The sequence below is a fragment of the Suricata suricatta genome, chromosome 7 (assembly GCF_006229205.1).
Source record: "Suricata suricatta isolate VVHF042 chromosome 7, meerkat_22Aug2017_6uvM2_HiC, whole genome shotgun sequence".
Classification (NCBI taxonomy): Eukaryota; Metazoa; Chordata; class Mammalia; order Carnivora; family Herpestidae; genus Suricata; species Suricata suricatta.
The window spans coordinates 62,478,158-62,498,486 of record NC_043706.1 but is presented as its reverse complement, the minus strand read 5'-3'; the positions used below and the strand labels follow the sequence as shown (position 1 = coordinate 62,498,486).

At 35.0% G+C, this 20,329-nt stretch overlaps 1 protein-coding gene across 20 annotated transcripts in view; it reads right to left on the bottom strand.

Annotated features, from left to right (window-relative positions):
- The window catches only part of RIMS1 (regulating synaptic membrane exocytosis 1), a 460,984-nt gene that overhangs the window by 386,860 nt on the left and 53,795 nt on the right, over positions 1-20,329 (bottom strand). The gene's annotated exons all lie outside the window — the stretch shown is intronic.

The following is a 20,329-nucleotide window of genomic DNA, read 5'->3' as shown; positions in this document are numbered from 1 at the left end:
GCACAACGCACTATTAATTATAAAAAGGGTAGAACACATCTGGAAATTAAACATGGTACTGAAAACACAGTCTAATGGAAAATCTTTGTAAGCCCCTTCGATATTAACCTGGAGGCCCTGGAAAAGCCCTTAGAGTTGGATATTTTTGACTCGGACCTTCAAGAGCTCAGTTATACACAAATATAATCTGTGCTCGCCTCCTTATTTGATTGTCCTTTGAGCACCAATAAAATGATTGTCAGTAATTTTCCCCATATAAGAAATGCCAGTGAAAGCTTTGGCCTCGCTATGTGATGACATCTGAAAGCTTAAAAATATGAACAGCTGTTGTGTTGATATGTTAAGATGGGTAGGATTTTCTGTGGCTTTTGCTACTTTACTAAAAGATATCGACTCCTGTTTCATGCTATTCCATACCACACAAGTATTTTCCTTTATCAAAAAGAGATCTAACAGGCCTGACAACATTTTATATGTTCAAAATCCCCTTCAAGTTAAGAAAAGAAAAATATTTAGAAGGAAATGTTCATATATAAAGTATCTGTGTGTGTGTGTATGTGTGTGTATGGTGTATGTGTGTATACCTCCACAGTGTGAAAAAAATACATGAAAGGTCTTTGTGTCTTGAGTACTTTGTTACAGGATATATAAATGCAGAGGACAGGCAGTATAACAGAGCTCTAAAGGGCAGCAGAAGATGCTCTCACCTTGTGTCAACAGGGCATACTGAGCATTGAAGGGATTCATTGGCAGAAATCCAAAAACACCCCCATCTGAGGATATACTTGGACAGCTCAGATACCCCCTTCACCTCAAAAGCTTTAAAAATATTGCTTTGAATGGGGAATCCTTGGTTCCAGAGCTGAGACCCCACATCTAAGACTTTGCTAAATGGAAAAGCCCCTTAGAACCCAGCATTCTCAAACTCAAATCTGGTTCTTAACAACTTCCATGGAGGCTTCTGGGAGGTTTGACCTCACTACTAATTTTTAAAGCCAGTCATGTTTTTCCAGAAGTGGATCATTGGTGAGGCAGTGGCAGATAAACTTTTCCCAGAGCTAAAAGCTGCATGGCAAAATTCTCCACTTCTGAAAGAAATGATACAGGGAAACGTGGACACAACGCACAGAAACGTGCACACACACATACTGCTCATTCCAAACAAGGTCAAGTAAGACTTAGAAATCAATATGTAACGTGACAAGAAAAGAAAATGGTACCATTTCAAAGCCTCAATATACTTCCTTCCTAGGATAAAAGTAAAGAAATGTGGCATTTTTCAGGAACTAATGCTAAACTCTTAATGGACTGGTTGAGAGAGGAGTCAAAAACATCCACAGGAACCACAAAGCCTTCTGTCCTTGTTCTAGTTTCATGGAAGAAGAAAGCCCCAGGGTTAAGGAAATCAGGGTTAAGAGAATATTCAAGAAGGCACATGTTAGGAAGAAATTATGTCCTGGGATTTCTGAGCTCTGAAATGTTAGTCCAACTTATACAAAGTACAAAGCTCAGGAAGTTATATTTCATCACACTGGAAAATCTTTAGAAATTCTCACTCAAGTAAAAATAGTACATTTAGCATATTTAATCTATATGCACTGGTTTGTATTTCACTAACTTTGGAAAAAATTTTGAAGAATTACATCTATGAGAAACCATATGCAACCCTCTGTCTTAGTTCATTTCTTTTTTATCCCTAAAGTTTGAGGTATTTATACAAAGTTTTAAAATAAAGTAAATCAGCCACTTTAATTAGTTTTCACTAGATATGCTTTTAAGTAACTCTTTTATAATAAATGTGGACTATCAGCCAGCATTAATGGTAGGTTTCTAAGCAAAACTTTTTTTTTTAATCTCAGTGAAAGACCACATCTGTGTAAGAAAACTCTCATCTAATCTCAAATACCCAGTGGTGTTGGTATAAAAGCACAAGAGCTGACATACTGCTTCTGTCTGTACAGCTCTATAATCTTCCAAATAAAAACTATTTGAATTTCTGAACTTTAAATATCAAATAATAAAAACAAATACATCAACACTCAAAACTATTAGTATTTACAACTAAAATAGAATTTTGAATATACTTATTTAATACACTTAAATTAATTTTTAAAAAGCAGGTAAACAACATATTTTTCATACTAAGATGTATTCTGACCACAGGACTACAGTGATATAGCTGGCCACGGACTCTGTGTTTTCTGAGGGAACAATTACTTGTTTCAGATTGCTAATTATTCAACCAATCTGACGGGGCTCTAAACTATGGTAATATGTGTTCCTATATCTATAGCATTTATTCATTTTTGAGAGACCGAAAGAGACAGAGCTTTAGTGGGGGAGGGGCAGAGACAGAGGGAGACACAGAATCTAAAGCAAGCTCCGGGCTCCGAGCTATCAGGGCCCCTATATTCCTACATTTTCTTATTTGGCATCTTTTTAGCAGATATTTTTTCTAAGTGTAAGAAAAAAAGAATTTTTAAAAACCCCTATGCTCAGATACATTCATAAGACACATTAAAAATAGGGGTGCCTGAGTGGCTTGGTCAGGTAAGTGTCTGACTTTGGCTTAGGTCATGATCTCATGGTTTGTGGGTTCAAGTCCCATTTTGAGCTCTGTGCTGAAACCTAGGAGACTGAAGCCTGTTTCTGATTCTTGTCCTTGTCTCTCTCCTCTCATTCCCCACTCACACTCTGTCTCTTTCTCTCAAAAATAAACATTAAAAAAATACATAAAGAAATAAAATTCACTCAAAATTTTGGGTAGCCTGTGTGGATTAACATTTCTCTTTTTTGGGTTAACATTTCTTTAAAAAACATAATTGGAATTGTTGTGTCTGGCAGATCACAGTTTGGAGGGATAAACTGTTAATAGTTTTGACAGTTCTAATATGTAAAAATTGTTTAGTACCAGCACTTTCTATTATCTCCGAGGCATTAAACTTATAATACAGATCTCCTCATACTTTAAGAAACACAACAAACACAACAGTATTTCAGTATGTTGTTGCAACTAAGTATTTTCCTTTACATATGATTTATTCTTTCAGCCAGACATAAGGAGGTCACAAACACTGCCAAAGTGCTGATTTCCCAGAATCCTTCAGAATCAACACACTAGGAGTTCAAGAGGTTTGACCTCTTATTCTTTGCAACTGTCTTTAATTCCTCAGGGATTCATTAGATATGGATTCTACACAGTCTTCAAACTGCAAGTGAGCATTCCCTCATCACTCAAGCATCGCTGCAGATTTATGCAAATGAGACATTCTGCAACCACCTCAGGAGAATGCTTCTCCTGACTCCGCCCTCAGTGCTGCTGGGTTTTGTGAATGACTGCAATCAATGCGATGAATGTCTGCCAACTGCCCACTCAACCACTTCTACTCTTCTGTGCGCATACACATGGGAGAAGCTCAAACTGCCACAAACCTGTCGATGAGGTTATGGTAAGACTTTCATCTCTCCAAACAGGAACTAATAAATGTGCATCCAGATACTCAGAGTATGTGAGTTAAAAATCTTAAATGCCTTCAAAAAACATAATTTACATAATTACTTCCTCTATTTTGGGTTTACATTTTGGTTCCTGTAATCACTACTGCAAAAAAAATAATAATAAGTAAATAAAAGTGCACACACAAAACACTATTTTATGAAACTTTATTTCAATTTGAATTTTATCTTAATTGTTTTATCTTTCATGGCTAATGTCAGGAAACTAGTTACTGTGCGCTAAGCTGTCAAATAGATATGGCATGTTTACATTTCTGTTCTCAATTTCTTGGTTTTTTAATTTTCTTGAGATTTGTCCAATCATCAGTGGAGAGAAGTACATTCAAAGTGTCTGGGGAAAAAGTGTATTTGTGCTTGCTCCCCAAGTGTTTTTGTACTAGTCTGCATTTGTCATAAGAAATCATAGAGGCAGTTGAAATAACATAAGATTGAGAAAATGAATTTTTTTAAATACATAATCTCTTGATTTGCAGATCACTAATTAAAATATATATAGAAACAAGGATTCTCCAGCAGCCCTCTCCATCTTGGCTGATTGCAAATACATTTCTCTAGCAATTCAGGCAAAAAAAACTTTAGACTTTACTCCTCTTTTCTCTTAACACTTTGCGTCTAATCTATCAGATTGGTTCTACTTTCACTATGTCCAGAATCTGACCATTTTTTAACTCCTCCATTATTGCCACCCTGTCTTGAGACATTATCACCATTTACTTGCATTTCCACGACGTTTAACTGATTGCCCAGCTTTTACCCGTACCCTTCTCCTATAGTTTATTCTCAACACAACAGCCAGAGTGACTCTTTTTTAAAGATAAATCAGATCATGACTGATGTGCTCAAAATTCTGCAGTGGTTCCCCAGTTTACTCACAATAAATTGCCAGAGTCCTCAGAATACAATGTGGCCTCCTATAACTCTCAGAGTGCATCTCTCCGCCTCCTCCTCTCCTCCTTGTTCATTCCACTCCAGCCACGCTGGCTGGTTTTCCTCAAACACACCAGACATGATCTTATTTTGGGTCCCTTTCAACCAACCAACCTTTCCTTCCATCTAGAGTGTTTTTTTCTGATATTGGTATGAGTAACCTCTTCACATTTTTCAAGACTTTGCTTACATGTCAATTTTTGATGGTTCCTATTCTGATTATTTTACTTACCACTATAATGTGCTCTCCCACAGCCACCATACTCATATACATCCAATGCCCTTTACTGGCTCTACTACTTACTAAAATTTACTGCCCCTCCCCCCACTGCTGAAATAGGAACTGCTCAAGAGGAGGGACCTGGTCTCTTCAGGTCACTGACATAGGCCAAGAACCTAGAAAAGTATCTGATGTAATAGTCACTCAATACATACTTGTTAAATGAATGAATAACATAAAAAGGACAAAAGCTGTGAGTTTCAAACTTGACTAATTTTATACTCTAAAATAGAGTGATTTAGAATAGATTCGAGGTAACACTTTTTTGCAAGATTAATTACAGCACTTCTATAAAATATTTAGAGAATATAAATTGATTTATGGTCAATAAGTTTTGACATGAATAATTTCACTATATGTGTTTTCATACAATTTGACTAAGTTTCATTCTCTTTCTGAACAAGGAAAAAGGTATTTCTCACCATATAATGTATTTAGTGGACAAGACTCTTTAATGTCAAGCCATTGCTCAAACCAGCAAGATAGCATTTAATGTCTAGTGTAATGATATTTTATCAAATAAAACTTTAAAATAACTGTATATGAGGCTATTCTTTGATAGTAAAGAGAGAAAATTAAACTCCTATTCTGGTTTTTCTAAACAGGGTAGGAAAATAAGTATTTCCATTCATTTAACACCAAAACACAACAGTATGTCTTATTCAATCCTCAAAATATCTACCCCAAAAGGAGATATGACTGTCCCATTTGACAGATGAAGAAACTGTACATCCAAAAGATAAAATTATTTTTCCAACAGAAATGGCAAATATTAATATTTTAAGAACGAAGACTTTTATCAAGGTCTACTTGGCATCAAAGTTGATGTCCTTTCCATCATTGCATGCAGCCTCCTGACATTAACACAGGCAGTCAGTCTGGTTAAGTTAGAAATGTAGAGTGACCATAAGACCAATGGCAACACTATGGAATGTGAATAGCAAAACAGGCCATCTGGCAAAATATTAAGGGTTTATATAAAAAAAAGAACCAAAAAGCTAAAATGACTTTTTAAAATTCACTTTCAAGAGAAACATAATACAATTGATAAAAATCTCTTCAAATATATTTTTCAAAGGAGGCCTTCCACAGTGATCTCATTTCCACTCAAAATACTAAAAGAGAAAAAGCTTAAAAATATTACTTTAAAAAGTGACTTTTTAAAAATTGCATATTCATGTCAACTTAACCAAGAACAAATGAGTATGATGACTGATAAGATGAAGATGAAACAGTAAAAATTCTATACCAGAAGGGGAGAGTGAATGTTGGTATTTTTCTTGAAAATCCAGATGTACTAATCACACATCATCAGGGCCTGTTATACCTCTGATGTGCATTCAGGGGATCCTCAGAAGCTACATTTGAGTAATTTTTATTTAAAAAAAAAAAAGATGGGAGTACAGGAGAAGCAGGTTCCTGATCATATGAACAGGGAAGCCAGCTGGACATTTTTCACAATGACTGATGAGGATTGCTGAACCTTCCCTGAAGAGACCAGGAAGTTAATCACAAAACCAGACCAAAAAAATATAGAATTCTAAAATCAAGGTGATAACAAGATAAAGATTCACTATAGAGATTAATGGGTGATTCTAAATATTAGAAAAACAGATTTTTCAAAAACTGATAAAAAAGAAAATGATAAGTAAAAAAATCAAGTCCAGATCTTCCAAATTATTTAAACTTATTATGTTTATTAGCTCTTATGTCTCCAAAGGCTAGGTTTGTTTCCCAATATTGTTTCCAATATTTCCACAATATGACCAATTAACTCCTTTTTATCCATGCTACCATTTTCTGTTAACATAATTACTTTTTTCATTTACCAATTCTTGAAATATTTGCATATCTATGGATTTATATGTGCCCCCATCCCCCACACACCCACTTACATTCTTCTACTTATTAACCTGTGTACATTCTCCAAAAATGACCCGCTACCTGAAAAACAACATGACTTTAAAAGAAAAATCAAAACAATCAGAAATTTCTTGCCACTAAACCTGAGAGAACTTCCATTCATTCCTCAGAGGAGGGAAAATCCATTTAATAATAAGTAAGGAATTATAAGTAAGGAATAAGTAAGGAATAATAAGAAGTAGGAAGCAATTAACATGATCAATGTAGCAGAGGCATCAAAGAGGAGTCCTGAAATCATGATTTCAATTCTCCAGGAGTAAAAAGTGATGGGGCACAGGTGGAATTATGATGGGTCAATAGGACAGGGGTTGAGGTGAAAGGGCAGAGAGAATGTAGATAATTAGTGCAAATGACGACAAAAGCTGACTTGAAAGAAGAGGAGTAATGAAAGGAAAGATGATCTTTTTTATCCTGAGAGGCAAGATTCTATGCAAGGGAACTGTCCTAGGGAAAAGGAAATAGTTAAAGGTACAGGGGAGAGGAAGGAAGGAGAGGAGAAAAGAAACAGGAAGGAAGGACAGGAGAAAGGATAGAATTTAGTAAGAGAGCAAAGTTGCTGGGTAGAGGGATATGGATGGCACAGAACAGGTAGGGGATTTGTCCCCAAAATGTCACCTTTCTTTTGACCATAACTGCCATTTCCATTTCCTCCAAAAAAGATTCCTGAGATAATGCTCCATGAGATTCATTGTGGAAAGGTTTTGGAGAAGGGAAAATCATCTCTTCACCTCTTTTCTTATTTCTAATTCAGCTTGTTAGCAGCAGAAAGCTCTGTTTAAAGCTTCTCCACTCCTTCCTGTGCCTGGAGTAAGGTGGAATGTTTCAGTGAGCCCTTTCCTCTCAGCCATCATTTACTAAGAGTTTGTTTTTCAAATGTCTCAAAAGCCAGAATAAGTGGGCAGTTTCTTCTTCTGTCTATTGAGTGCAAGCAGAGAGGGACCTCTTTTGGCTTCTCCTTGAGCATCTAGCTTTCCTCAGTGAGCACCCAGAGCAGACGTTGGTGGGGCACAGTCTGTGATGTTGCTAACTCAAATTCTCTTTCTCACTAACTCAGCTCCGTTCATGCTATTTAGGTAAACACATCTGAAATCTGTTCAGAGGATGCAGTCTTTCAGACTTAGAGTGAGGAAAGAAAACAAAAATGAAACAATGACAACAGCAACAAAAACTCACCTGGGACTGACAACCTACAACTAAGGAGAATATCACAAAAAAATAATATCTAATTTTCTCAAGTGAGGAATGAAACATAGTTTAGATCATAAAGTCAGCCTGTTATGTTCTGGCACCCATGACAGTGCTTCTGTGCAGAACACATCACCGTGGGCTCCAGTTTCACAAACAAAAGTCCTATTTCTTTTCTATGAAAGAAAGCATATTGGTATAAAAGTGAGTGAGGATGATAGCATTGGGGAGATAATCTTGGACCTAATATAAAGCTATCCTAAAGAGGAAACTGTTGACAGCTTTCAGTTCAATTTCATTAACAAATAGTTCCTAATACTGCTCACAGCTAACTTATGTGTCTGACAGCCTTATGTGTGTGTCAACCAATGGTCTGAACTTGCTGGCTCTGTCCCAAGCCTGTCTGAATATGGTCTCTCCATCTTTAACAATTACTGACTTGAATGGGATGTGAGAGACTGTTTAGTCAGCAAAAACATCCAAGTTAATTAGGAATCGTAGCACTCTCAAAGAGAACATGTAACTAAAAATTGTCTTGATTAATTCAAAAAGCAATTCAGCAAAACAAGATGAACTTCGAGAAATGTAAACATTCTTAGATATGAAAACTACACAATAACAAAACAGAAAAATAACAGTGAATAATATCAACTAAAATTTCTGAGTGCCTATAGTGGGCTAGGAGCTGTGCTAAGAATTCCATATGCCATTAGTCAGGGTACCTAATCATATGTCAATATTGCACTTGGCACTACCCAAGTTACACATTTATTTGTGAAATACCACAATTTCTTTTCAGGAGGTTCAATTCATCATTTTAAAAATCTATGGTATCGATGAAGTACTTGATTTTGAGCAAATAAATTATCTCGTTGTCATTCAAGTTTTAGCAAGAAGCATACAATAGTAATTATTTCAAGTTTCAACCCTTCACACACATCTCTATGCCACGTTTTGATGCTGTCGAAGAATATCAGATAGTTGTCAGGTAATGGTTATCTACAGTCTAAATATCCAGAGTAAAGAATGCAGTTTGGAAAAAAAAAAAAAAGAAGAATGCAATTTGATAGTTGAGAGAGATAAATGGTGTTTGTTAAGATTATTGCCAGAACTTTCTTACAACTCACAATTTTCTGCTCTTTATTTGTAACACAAAACCATAGCTCTTTGAATAATGATTTTAGGGTAGTTCTATGTATCTAAGTATGCCTTTTCTCTACAAGCATTCATTCTCCTTCCTCATCAGGGAGCCAGATAGTTAAATAAATATCCACTAAGAGGTCTATAATGGTTCCTTGGTGGTATTTAAGTGGATTTTAAATAGATAAAATAAAATGGGAAAATGAAACTTGGAAAAGGATTAATGAAATATTTCAGGCATTGCTTTCAATTAATTGTAACATTTTCTCAACTGATTCACCTGCTTAGAAAGTTAGAAAATGGAGCCAGATAGGAAGATGTGTTGTACATGGACTATTACTTGTGAATAAATATTAAAATATTATATGAAATATATAGTATTCATTTATTATTGTAAATAATATTTCTTTATTTGGTCAGGAAGCCACAATACTGATGACAGATACGATATTTGGAAAGATAATCCAGTAAATATGACTTCTTATTCCTTCTTAACAAGACTAAACATTCTCAAAACCCTCTGCTCTCTTTTGACTTGTTAGAACTGCCATTCCTGTGGCTTTGAATGGATAATGGTTTGTGAATTGTCATTTCCAGACTTTACCTCCTGTTATCTATCAGGTCTTAAATCTGTATCTACTTAAATACCTTCCTAACAACCAACCTTCAACAGGCTAAAATACTGAACTCAGTATTTCTCCGCCTCTCAAACTTAATCACCTCCTAAATTCTATATAGGAGTTACTCAAATCTTCCTATTACTGGTGTTCACGATCTTGATGCCATTATCATTATCACTTTTCCTAATGGACAATAAGTCATTAAGTCCTCTATTCCTTTGAAGGATCTTTTGAAATTTCCCTTTCTTATTTTTGTATACTACTTCCAAATTCATTTTCTCTCTTAAATGAACTGCTTGAGTAGTTTTCCTCAAGTTCCATTTTGCTCTGACTCACAGATTCTGCAAAAGGGCTCACATTTTCCAACCTATCAAATACATATATAGCTACCCAGTTCCAGGCTACTTCTTCAACAAATTCTCCCATTCACTAACCCTTTCTTCCTAATTTCTAACATAGCCCATTTCTCAAGTCAGGTGTATCTAACTCAAATTTTTAGAACATAATTTTGTCATTTTAATCTCCATTCCATATGCCATCTTTCTTACTCACAATTATCTGCCTTCTTTCCCTCTCTGTTAACTTTTTGTTCTTTCAAAATTCAACTGAAATATACTGAACTCCAGGAAGCCTTCCAGGCTAAGGACTTTCAATAATCCTTCAACAGTAATTTATAAAAAGTGGGTCCTTATATAGGCAAGAGAGACTCTGTTTAATAGCTGTAGCTCATCCACTGGGAGGAAGCTCAAGAAATGTCTGATTTAGAAATAGGACATGAAATGGAGACATGCTCCAACGCTCCAGACAGAAAGCCCTGATGATTATACCATCTCTGAAATTAACAAACAAGTTCTTATAGGATACATGCTCTGTGTCATACACCATGGCAAGGGCTATGATCATAACTGAAATCAAGTCAGTCTGGTCATCAATGATGGTAATAATAATAACTGACATTTTTTAGCATTACATGAACTCCTTTAAGCTCTTTATACGTATTAACTCATGTGATCCTCACAACAACTCTATGTGGTAGGCAGAGAAGGCATGATATAGCATTTACAAAGCCCTGCTATATATAAATTGCAACAGTATTAGTTCCACAAACTGAACTCTATTTGAATACAATTTCATTTCCTTGAAATTGCTTATATTATTCCTTTTGTAATATAACAATTAAATACCTTCAAATACAGGTAAAAAGAAGATTGAGTGTAGAAATCTAGATTAGTAAAGCAAGGGAGGAAATTGTTTCCCCAAAAATATTAAATATAAATATTTTCATTTTGAAAAACAAAACTAATCTGTTATCAGCTACATGTAAAAGAATGAAAATGGACTATTTTCTAATTTAGAATAGCCAAGACATGGAAGCAACATAAGAGTCTATCAACAGATGAGTGGATAAGGAAAATATGGTGTGTGTGTGTGTGTGTGTGTGTGTGTGTGTGTGTGCGTGTGTGTAGTGGCATATATATATATACACACACAGTGTAGAATATCACACAGCCATAAAAGGAATGAGATCGTGCCATTTGAGACAACCTGGATGAACCTAGAGGGTATTATGCTAAGTGAAATAAATCAGACTGAGAAAGACAAATACCATATGATTCCACTAATAAATGGAATCTAAGAAAATGAATAAATAAACAAAAAAGCAGAATCAGAACTATAAATACAAAGAAAAAATCAATATTTGCCAGAAGGGAGGGCAGTTGAGGGTTGGGCAAAATGGGTGAAGGGAAGGGGGAGATACAGGCCTCCAGTTATGGAATGAGTAAGTCATGGGAATAAAAAGCAGAGTGTAAGGAATACAGTCAATGATATTGTAAGAGGATTGCAATGGGACAGATGGTAGCTATACTTGTGGTGAACATCACATAATGTATAAACTTGTCAAATCACTAAGTTGTATACTGGTAATTAATCTAACATTGTGTGCCAAACCTACTCACAGAAAAACATTTTTAAAAAACCCCAAACAAAACTCTAGTCCATTATGCTTTTAATGTATATGTATTCTAAAATATCACTTTGTGTTCTCAAAGGTCATAGAATAATTTTAACTATGTTATCATGTATAACTAATGTTCACCCTACTCTTCAGTGTCACTTCCCAGTTTCCACTAGTCACTCGTAGGATTACTTGATATATACCTCTTCATGAATGTAAAAAAATAGAGATTTTCAAACTCTAAGACTGAAATTTGTCACCCCTTCTATCCAAGTCACTAACTTCTATAGTATTCATGTTTCTGCTGGAGGAAACCTAAAGCCACAGAGAATTTACTAATCTTGTAATAGCTAATTCTATTCAAGATTTCTTACTGCTGGACATTTTTAAATGTCTATTGATATCTACCTTGATGTAATCTGCACACATCAACCCTATCTCAGCCTTTAGAAAGCTGTATGGAACATGTTTGCTGACTTTTACAGAGACCATCTCCCCAAATATTTGAATTCAGTGATCTTGTGTCTGCTTTACCCTCACACCACTTCTCTTTCTCATTAGCCCCTCAGTCATTTATCAGTAGGCATATATTCTGTAGCTGCACTTCTTTTGGTTAACAACTCTCTAAAAGTCAACTCCATTTGTTGCACCATATTTTCACTCTAGATCCACAGGAATGAATACAAACTCTAATGGTCTCCCTAGTAGCTAAGTCATATAAAGGCCAACTGACAGAAAAGATATTCAAGGGAAATCATCTATGAGTGGCTTCCAAACATGGTCATATATCAGAATTATCTAAAGAGGTTTTAAAAAAAAATTTTATGTTCTTTATTTATTTTGAGAGACAGAGAGAGACAGTGGGAATAGGGGAGGGTCAGAGAGAGAGGGAGACAGAATCCGAAGCAGGCTCCAGGCTCTGAGCTAGCTGTCAGCACAGAGCCCGACGTGGGGCTCGAACCCACGACCTGTGAGATCATGACCTGAGCCGAAGCCCAACACTTAACCGACTGAGCCACCCAGGCGCCCCTAAAGAGGTTTTTAAAGGGACAGAGTACTTGGGTGCGGGCCCAGACCTACAGAGCTGCCATTTGGGTCCAGGGATTTTCAAATGATTAGCTTCTCTGGGTGGTTCTAATATATCCAGGCACATGTTTGGGAAGCAGCAATGAAGAATGAGCCATTCATTTACTCCACAGGCAGTCCGAGCCCTTTCCTTCAAGGAAACTAAACCACAATAAGTCTCAATAACTTGGACCACATTATCATAGTATCTCATAAAATAGCTCTTCCTGACAGCATTTTCATGTCATACCTTCAGCTTTTATGACTGGGTGATATAAGAAACAGCTGTTTGAAGTTGGTATCTGCCTTTACTAGAAATTACTGGTATGGTTGTTTTCTATTACATTGGTCTGAGTCCTTTCTATAAAACTCCACATCTATCCCGCAATTTTTGTTTTCAAAATTTAGCACCAAGAAAAATGTCATTCTTTATTACAAATACCTACCATGATTTCTTTTGGTCAAGGTTCCAAGGAAGTTCAGAGAAAAACTTAAAACTTATCATAACAATGCTGTTAACATGGTAAGTATGTTTTTATTATATCACCTCTTTCTTGGTTGTAAGTTTAAATTTCTATTTTACTAATATTTTATGTTGAAATCCTTTTGAGAAAAGCAAAACAGAATCATAGAAAGAAAACGGTTAAAACTTTTTCTTATAAGAAAAAAATTTTTAAAGACTCATTTTTTTTAACTTTTAAAAAAATCTAATATGCCTTCCTGGGTATATCCTGACATGTATATTTGTACAATGTTGAATGGAAACATTTCATAGGATTTAAGTGTTATCACACAGAAATAAAAGAAAATGGTTTCATGGTCAAATAAATTCGGAAAGCATTAAGTGAAACAGGTTAAGCAGGGTTTTTTTTTCACTAAATAGATTTTCAGAACCCTAAAATGGTAATGTTCATTATTCACTTCTAAAACATAAGCATAATATGTAGCATTTCCCAAGGGAAACCATTCAGTTTGAGAAATGGTGAAGTGACACTTAGTAAATGCAACATGAGAAATATTTATTCTCTAAGGGATATAATCGATGCTTGGTAGATTATTCCAGATGATAACATAGACTAGCAAATATGGCTCTTCACACTTCAGTATGATGTATTTTCAATTGGCTACTTCTCATTCTAAAAGCATTACCACTTTTACTTGAACATAGGCAACTACCTTACATTTTGGCACACTGAATAAATATATTGCACAACTCTTAGAAAGTTCATCTTCCAAGTGACAATACAGTTTAAGGGTATATTCTTTTCTCCATTCCCATATATTAATCTCACAGAGAGATGACCCACACAAGTTACTAAATTATTTCATGACTAAGCATCCAATAATAACTAATTAAAGGCACAGATTTTGACTTAAACTAAGAATTCTTAGTGCAAAGTCCAGGGTTTTTGATTGTTGATTGGTTGGCTTTTTGCACTGGTAACAATGAATATATTTATGTAAATTTCAAGAGAAATGACTTAAAAGGCATAGAAATCCTAGTGTACTTCTCTGAAATCCCCAGGTTTGATATATGAGGAATAAAAATGTAATCATTGTAGTAGGTAGACTATAACTGTCACCTCACAGTAAAGAGGAAATACAAAAAAACTCTTGACATTTTTATTGTTCATAAACACATTTATATACTTCTTTTTCTAGCAAATAATTGTACAGGTTATTTTGCCTATGGAGAAATTACAAAAGGTGATAAGACATTTTCCTTAAAACCACGTAATTACCTTATGAAAAACTTTTCTATTTTTTCTCTTATGTATGAAATTAAGTAGTAAATCAACCAAAAAGATAGACATTGGCAAGACTTAGTCTATTCAAATTACCCATGCTTTTATTGCTATTAAAAGTGACCCCTTTACTTTGAAAATAATATTTTAGGCTCTGACATTGCACAGTTAAAATTTATTGATCCTTCACCAAGGATAAAAATTTAAACATTTTACTTCATCAAAAGAGAAAAATATCCCCCAAAAGAGACTATTAAACTCATAAATATGCAGGTCACACTGACTGAACACATTACAATTACATACACAGGATTTAAATCCAGAATATATAAAGAATTCTTATAAATCAATGAAAAAGCAACCTACCCTATGAACCAGAGATCTATTCTTAGGTATTTACTCAGAAAAGTGAAAACTTATGTCTACAAAATGACTTTTACAAGAATATTCATAGTAGCCTTATTCACAGTCTAAACTGGAAACAACCCTTATGCTTGAAAAGAATCATGGTATACTCATACAATGGAATGTACCTCTGGTGTGTGCAACAGTGCAAGTGAACAAGTGAATCTCAAAAATATTTTGTGGGGCAAAGAAACCAAACATAGAGTTCTTACTGCATGATTCAATTTTTATAAAGTTCAGGAAGAGGTAAAAGTAATCAACGGTGACAAAACTCAGGAAGTAGTGGCCTCTGGGTGGGGAGGGAGTTGGGGGATAATAGGAATGTTTTATGTTTCATACCTTGTTTTAAGATGTGGCAATGTGGGTATATACAATTGTCCGTCTTCATCAAACTGAACCCTTCAGATTTATACATTTTATTGTATGTAAACTGTATCTTAATAAAAAGTAAAAAATAAATAGGAAAAATAACATAGTTCAAAGAAAGATGGAAAAAGTCTCATACTTTAAGAACATGTCATTTTTCATGCAAGTAGATTATAGTTTAATGTGATTTGGAAAACAATAATTCTGATAAACCACTATGGAAGTCAAACAATTAATACACTTTTTCAGGGTAAACAGTTTATTTCTTTATAACTTGTCAGAATCAAAAGGATAAATATAAACACCATTAAAGCTAAGATATTTGTTTTGTGTAGGAATATTTTTCATCAAGTTGAATTATTATATATACATGAAGGACTTAAAGGAGCTTTTAAAATAGAGTTCAGGAAAAGGACAAACCATAGTCCCATATGTTTAAAACATTACCTGCCATAAATTACATGTAGATTATTTAAAAGGTAAATTTGCTTCCACTATTCCATACAAAATATTACTTAAGAACAGTACTAGCATTTATGGCTGGAAAAAAATCCTAAAACTGGTATTTTGAAAGACTGTCTACATTTTATGTAGAATTGAAAATATATCTTATGCCATATGCCTTATGACATTTATTTTCTAGGAAATTCTGAGCATAAGTTGTGATTTCTAAGAGAAAAATCTTCGTTTTATTAGAAAAATACTGAAAAATGCAAAAAGTCATAAAATCACATCAATTCCTATTATTTTAAAAATACATAATTAAGTGAAAATTAGCCATCACAATATCCCAAGATGTCTATATCTTCTATAGGCATAAACAGTTTAAGACTCTAAAGGCAATATTGTAAGAAGTGTAGTGCTGTGACTTCAGTCTATTTGGTTGAGGAGAAGCATGAAGACAGTCGCTAAGCTGCAGTTCTTATACCTTTATTAGAGCTACTGCAACCCCATGATCTCAACAGAAGAGCAGGTGCAGTTACTCTCGCTTTCTTCCTCATTGAAAATTTAGCCCTAAAAGGTTTGAGAATCTGGAAGAGTCAGCTTGGATCACTAACCTATTTCAATGTACCTTTATTCTAGGAAGTATGTATGTTTTTATATTCAGGGAAAACACTGACTTTGAAAGGAAAAAGAATAGTAGTAATGAGAGGGTATGAAATAATGGAAAAAATAATGAGAAATAAGTCAAAATGTTAACATGCTTTCATAGACAATTTTACATCAGTGGAGCCACTTCTTTGCCCTTAATGTTCTTTTCTGCTCTGCAGCTGATTATTGTTCAAAAATAGTAACTCCCCCACTCCTATACCCCTTTCACATTTCATTTTACTAGGCTGAGCTATGCCACTTGCTTTAGCATCATGGTAACCAAAGTGTATTTCCCGCCCTCACTTTTGGGCTTTGCCCTGTGATTTGCTTTGGCAATAGGATGTTAGCAGACTGAGGAGATGTAACAAGGAAGGACTTGAATTGTTATGCATTTGCACATTGAGGCTTCCTCTCTTGAATCGCCATTACCGTGAGACAAGCCTGAGACACATGAAACAAATCTGGATCCAACCTCTAGCTTGAAGTCAACCTCTTGTGAAGCCCAACCTAGGTCACATCCACGCAGCCAACCTGAAGACTCATCAATAAACTCAGTTGGCATTAGCTGGGACACTTCAGCTGTTCCGGAAGTATCTGAGAGATACAAGCTGATGTTCTGAGATTTGTATGGCTAATTTCTCCTCTTACCTCCAGAATGACTGCTAGGCCCCATGGAAGATATTTATGTACAGTTTCAGGAAAAACTTCTTTTCCCACTGTGGCAGGTCCAACCTCTGCCCAGCATGTTTTCATGATACTCAAGTTGTAGGTGTCCAGGTGTTTCCTAGCAGGTACTTATCCTAGGCCTATTCTCTAAGGATAGGACCCCATCTTCCCCCATCAACTACTTATACACTATGATTTTCCAAGCTGCTCAAAAATTTCCAGATTTATGATGAAGCTAATTCATAATAGTATCAATGAGAACAATCAAACTCTCTGTGAAGGCCAGCTCTGTGTTCATTTTATGCACTGCTGCACCTCAGTTCCTAGGAAATTATCTGGCACAAGACAGGTGTTCAGTATACATTTACTATATAAATGAATAAAATGTATTGGAAATTAAATAAATGTGTTAGAAATATATAACGACTATGTTGCATAGGAATCTTTAGTATATCCCCCTCAAAGGACAGAATTGCTGAAGAATTTTGGAAGACAATGGAGAAAAAAATGGTAGCATCACAATGCTTTTCCTGGAATTTTATAAATCATCCCAGGAAGATTTCCCATCAACTCCACATAATAGTACATAACACCATACATTATCAGTCAGGGTCAGGACATGATGGAACTGCCAGGTGACTGCCAATCTGGACCTTCAACTGATCTCAACCCACAAGACCTGAATGGAAAAATATAACAACTACATATTCAAATCCAATTGTCCATTTTTTATCTTACTATGAAAAAAAGGACTGTCTTAGAATAAGGGTATAATAGAGCAGCAGGGCAAGGAGGCAGAAGTGAGTTTGAGGTGTGGCTTGCCACTTACTGCCTAGAAAATGTTAGGTAAACAACCTTCAACTTCTTGTTATGGTGGAACGCAGTGTGCATAATAACATGTTTCTGGGTCCTATCTGAGAGAGGTCCTAGCAGTAACATATGAAGTACTGTGTATAAATTGCACTGAAGATACTCAAGCAGCATCAAATTGTACAGTATTGTTTTGACAATGTATTCTTTTACCCCACTTTTAATATCACTTTGGAAATAGAGAATATCAAAATTGCTTGTTGTAAGAATGGTCTTGAATAGATATAATCATCATTACCAACATGGTTATGTGGTTGGTGACAGGTGACTCTGAGGGCAAGGAAACAAATAACCTTCTGCAATCAGGGGATGTACAACATAATAGCCACATTGAGCTGAATTACAACTGAAGTAGGAAAAAAGTCTCCATTTACCATGTTACCAATCCACTAAAGGAAACCATCTAAACAGTTCATCACAAATCAGGATTAGGAGAAAAAAATACAAAAACAGTATCTTAATCTTCATATATGCTTATTTTGATTTCTCATGTCTTCCAATCTTACCACAACTAGTCAACATTGTATTTGATTTCTGCATGGTGATCTTAATAAAAAAATCAAATGTCAAGTTTTACAGCTATTTACAGTGTTTATTATCTAGACTTGCGGCTTTCTCTGTAAGGGCAGTCCAATAAAATATGTAAACATGAAAAACAAGCATTCTTTAGGCATCTCTTACTTTTGAGTTTTATTTCTCTTTTCCTTTTTTTAAGAGGAAGTTTGTGTTATTTCATCACTTTGGATAAAAATGCATCAGATGATACACTTAAAATAACTGGTTTTAAAGGCGGAAGCTGTCTTAGTAGGAAAGAAATGTTTTTGGAGGAAAGCTTACATAGCAAGTCGGGTTTTTTTTAATAAATTTTGAAACTTTTGGACAAATCATAGTTCTCAAACGTTCATATACAAATTATGGAAGGGGCTTCTGAAATTAGTCTAATTAACTTGGAACTGCAGTTTTCCTAAGAAGTTGTTTCTTCATTCGCATATTGACTTAATTCACTATCACCAAAACCTAACAATAGACTCAAATGTCCAAGTATCCACTGTCAGGAGGTTAAACATTCAAAATCCAAGTTACTGGTTTCTCCTTTCTAGAATGATTTTCTGGATTGCAAATTCTACACTAGTCTCTGATGTTCTTCTTATTTAGAGGTTTCCACAATAACCACTTCTTTAAATTTTTTTCTTATATCAAGATACAATGTTTATATAATAAAACTCACTCGTTTAAAGAGGAGAGGTAGGTGGGGACGAGTGAAAGAGGTGAAGGGGATTAAGAGGACACATCTCAGCGAGCACTGGGTAAGGCATAGAATTACCAAATCACTACATTGTACACCTGAACCTAATACAATACTGTATGTTAACTACACTAGAATTAAAATAAAATTAAAATTAAAAAATAAAACTATGCATATGTGGCTTATACACTACACTGTTCCATTTAAATAATACATTTCACAATAAAACATCTTAAAAAGAAAAAAAATAAAGTGTATACTTACATGTGCTTTGACAAATGTATACAGGCTTGTAACCAGCACTACAGTAAAAATATAGAACATTTCTATCATCCAAAAATGATCTCTCATCTCCTATGGTCAATCTTTTTCCCTTTTCCCCTCTTTCCCTATCCTAACTCATGACAATCACTGATTTTTTTTTAATCTCTATAACTTTGCCTTTCCTGGAGTGTTATATACATGAAATCATCCAATATACATTGTCTCACTTCTTTTACTTAGTATAATATTCTTGAAATTCAGTTGTGTTGTTTCATGTATTGGTACTAGGGTACTTTTTATAGCTGAGTAATACTGCATCTTACAGATGTATCACAGTTTGTTTATTCACTCACCAGCTGATGATCATTTCATTGTGTTCGGTTCTTACCTTTGTGAATAAAACTGTTATGATCATAGAGGACAGGTCTTTGTTTTTTTATTTTAAGTTTATTTTTTTATTTTGAGGCGAGGAGGTCAGAGAGAGAGGAAGAGAGAGAATATCAAGCAGGCTCCACATTGTCAGCACAGAGCCACCAAACTCACAAACTGTGAGGTCATGACCTGAGCCGAAATCAAGACTCAGATGTTTAACCAACTGAGCCACCCAGGCGGCCTTAAAGGACAGGTCTTTGTAAAGGTGTATTTCTTCATTTCTTCTGGGTGGATACCTAGGAATGACACTTGAGTTATATGGCAAGTGTATATTAGTTTTATAAGAAGTTGCCAAACTGTTCTCCAAAGTGGAGAATTTTACATTCCTGCTAGCAGGATAAGAGAGTTCCGATTACTCACTCCTTAACTGTTGGATGGAAACATTAATTGATTGTTGTATATAATACCACATGATGATGATTCGGAGATTCATAGGCATTTGAGTTAGGTTAATTTAGCATTATGGAGATTATGAGTTGGCCGATCTCATTTCATTCCTCTTGTATCTCTACAAGGAGAGTGTACTTAATATCTTCATTTTTTAGATGAGAACACTGAAAGCTGAGAGTGGCTAATTTTCCCCAAAGATAAGTGACAAATCTGGAACATTGATTCCCAAACCCAGTACAG